The sequence below is a fragment of the Coenobita brevimanus genome, chromosome 94 (genome assembly GCF_032717465.1).
Source record: "Coenobita brevimanus isolate Jiangsu-jjx chromosome 94, ASM3271746v2, whole genome shotgun sequence".
Taxonomy (NCBI): Eukaryota; Metazoa; Arthropoda; class Malacostraca; order Decapoda; family Coenobitidae; genus Coenobita; species Coenobita brevimanus.
The window spans coordinates 2,552,334-2,556,162 of record NC_137047.1 but is presented as its reverse complement, the minus strand read 5'-3'; positions in this window follow the sequence as shown (position 1 = coordinate 2,556,162).

Genomic DNA, 3,829 nt, shown 5'->3' with positions numbered 1-3,829 from the left:
TTTCCACTCTTGACAAGTTACACCCAAATCGCCTTACTGGTCACTTCTCAACACCACACCCTATTTTTCAAACCACCTTTCATGACTAAACATCCTCATTACCGTAATAGCATCAACCAGCCACCGCAATATCCCTAACCCTGTGAGAGTCTTGTGTTTGAGATATGGCAGTATAGTATTATAAAGAATTATCCAGACAAATTTTAACAAATATCTCATCATTACTTATTGCATAAAGATAGATATTTTATTACATGCTTGCTACTACCTTAGTACTGGCAGAAATCAGCATAAACTTCATTCTTCATTCACTCACATCAGCCTGTGTAATGCCCTGTGTGATGGGGGTAACAAAAGATATTACGGAAAAGTCCATGCAGCTCGTGACATTTAATCATTCATCACTCCCATTTACATAACAAGCGAGTGATTTTTGATAAATTTGCCCGTCTTTTCGCCGACATTTACCCCACGCCTAATCCCTCGTTACCCTCGCCGCACCATATGCTTCTCACCATCGTCATACCTCACAACCAAACTGCAGGCATCATTAATTATTACCTTCATATTCCACCGCATCACCATCATTAAAACTCCTCATCTAACTACACTACACCTGACTATATCAACATATCCTACACCACCCATCACCATAGCCACACTTCATCACTCATAATACAGTCAGAATCACCTCAACCTCACCACCTTCCTCAACTCAACCCTCATCACTCTTCACACACCTCTTTCCATATAATTTTCCACTTAGCCCATTACTGTGCTTTCCGCATCTCACCTTCCACGCCTTACCAGCACCTCAACCCTATCAACTTTTTCATCATTTATACCTATTGTTCTCCATGCCTCACCACTCCTCGCCACGTCTCAGCTCTACACTTCAAATTCTCCATCCTCCTCATCTGCCCAGGCATCTTCCCACGTTTTTTTCTCCTCACACCTCAGCTTCCTTTACATCTTAAACGCCCTTCATTTCTTCACACTTTACTTTGTCTCTTTTGTCTGCCTCAAACCTCATGCTCATCATCCTCGTCACATCTCAACCCAGTCACTTCCCCATTCTTGATAATCTATACCTCACTCTCCTCATCTTAATCCACTTCACATTTCACACCCTAACCCTTACCTCATCTCATCTCACCTAAACACTTCAGCACACTTCATCCCAATCACCTCATCTCAACCTCCAGACACTACATTTCATCATCTCTTCACTGCACCTCGCCGCCTCCCCACCCATCCCTCCCTTCCACACTACACCACACCTTATAGGCTACCCCCTCCCTTTCCCTAACCTCCACACCTCATCACCAACCTGTGCACCTTCCCACACCTCCCCATCTATCCATCATCTCCCCTCCTCACCACGCACCACCTCTTCTCCACACTTCACCACTCCTCACTACACCTCCCCACCGACCACCTCCCCTCCACACTTCACCACGCCTCACCACCACCCAGCCGACGGACGATACCTGAGCGATAAGAGTGACAGGGAGAGGGATGTTCCGAGCGATACCGTCACTGCGAATGAAACATGAGGCACTTTCTGACAATTATTTTATCTTCTCCCCTCCAGTTACCTCCTCCAGGGTAGGGAATTTTTTGACCCACCTGTGTCCTCCTCAAGGCAGTTAATCCGACCACCTGTTCCCTCCTGAGAGTTGCTGATACAGTGACCATCAAAATGTCGTTGAGGTCTGCCTTGTGATCACCTGTGTCTTGAAATTCGATGTTTTGCCCACGTTTATGTTTTTCTGTCATATACATACTTTTTTTCGAATTGCTTAGTCATCATCATCATCGTAAATAATCATAATCCTATTTTTCTATTCCTGAGTGTTGATTGTCTTTATTGTTGTCTTTTTATGCCAGTGTAAATAACAATACAACTTTCTGGATTATGGCCCGTTTTCCCTTAAAGATGTAAATTTTGCCCGTCGTTTATGCTATCATGTATTTAGTCATTACGAAGTGGATAAAAGAAGTATTGATAACTTCGAGTATTTTTCCGTTCATCATTTCTCATCCCCACCGTGTTATGCAGAAGTAAATAACAGTGCAGCTGTCGCGATTATGGTTTGTATTCTCGTAAAGTTGGGTGTTTTGGCCTAATTTTGCCTGTCATGTAAATACTCACTTCGATTTGCACACAGGGAGTAATCAAAATTCTTCTTCATTCAGCAGTGTTCATCGCCACCTCATTATCATCCTATAAATAACCGTGCAACTCTCCCCACCCTCACGGAAGTCCCTCCATCCGCGGTGCAACAGATCCCGGGGTGAATTACATGGCCTGTGTGTTCCCTTCCTCTCGAATTGATGGATCAGTCGGGCCTCTGTTTCCTGCCCCGGACAGACAGCTGTGGTTGGACTCCTGCCCGCGGGTAGAATCTGGATCTCTCTGTTTCCTGTATCAAGGCCGTACTTAGGGAGGATCATCTACTTGGGCTGCACTCGGCTGAAGTTTGAGATCCAATTAACTGATTATCTCCTTAGCAGGCAGTGTGTTCAACCCTTCTCCCTCGCTCTTGGCTCGCCTTGCTTATCTGATTAAGGGGCTGCGTATTCCGGCCATGTGTATGCTGCAGTGGTATATGCTTCGTTGCTTACTATTTCTTGTCAATATTTGGCTTAATTTTAGTTGCTTGTGTTTTGCAGATCAACCCTTTCGCCACGAAGACATCCTTTTATAGGTTATTTTTGCTCCCACCAGACGATTTTATTCACCTTAAGAAAGACCGCTGGCAATGAGACTGCTAATTAAGATGCCTAAGAAATTCAGTTAGAAAAATTCCTCGACGCTTAATAAAGCATCTGGAGATTACACGAATAATTATAAGGGACCATCGTATTAAACACGTTAATACGAAAAGCAATTGAGCATTATTTGTAATAGCGGATCGTTTGCTTGAGAATGCTTGTAATGGTGCAGAAATTCGTTCAGTATTTGCATTAGTACAGTTCCTAGTCCCGTAGGTTAGTTATTAACACACTTGTCAGTTTGCTTGGTTGTGTCTTCATTAATCAAAATTTGGAATGTAGTGGTGTCGCAGAATGACAACAAAAGCTTTCCAAACAGAGCTAATTTTAGGTCGAGCTACCGCCGAGATCCGGAATTGATACCTAGGAGCAGTAGCGACCAAAACAAGCACCAACACCAGATTATTGGCCAGACAGAACAAACAAACACGGGGAGAGGCATTCCACAAACCCCCTTGTTTTTCTGCCCCTCCATCATCAGCGAGGGGAGTGGAGGGCTGGGAGGAGGGTGGGCGGGAGAGATAGCAGATAGAGAGAGGGAGAAGGAAAGATGAACCGAGGATAGGGAAACAGGTGAACAAACACGACCATCCATTATTATTGGGGCGAGATAAAAACAAAAGGAGCGTAGGACCCGAGAGACCACCCTGAGGAACCCCACCCACGCCACTCGGGAACGATAATGAAGGTGGCGGCGGCTGCGAGGGGGCTGTGGTGGTAATGATGATCAGCATGGCAGGATGATGATGGTGGCTGCGGTGATGGTAATGATGATGGTGGTGTCGGGGAGAGGAAATGGCATCGATGGGGACGTGTCGGTGCGGTCAGGCGGTGGGACTGATGATGATGGCGACCCCTCGGCCTCTGAGTAATGGAGGTGGTTGTGGTAGGGGCGATGATGGAGGGGGTGTTACAGGCGGCAGAGGTTGGGAAAGTAGGGACAGAGAGCTGCAACGAAGGAAGGGGTGCTGAAGGTAGGGAATGGGGGAAGGGAAGTAGGTAGGTAGAAAGTGATCGGGGGGAGGACGGTGTGTTAGAAATAGTGGTTTGG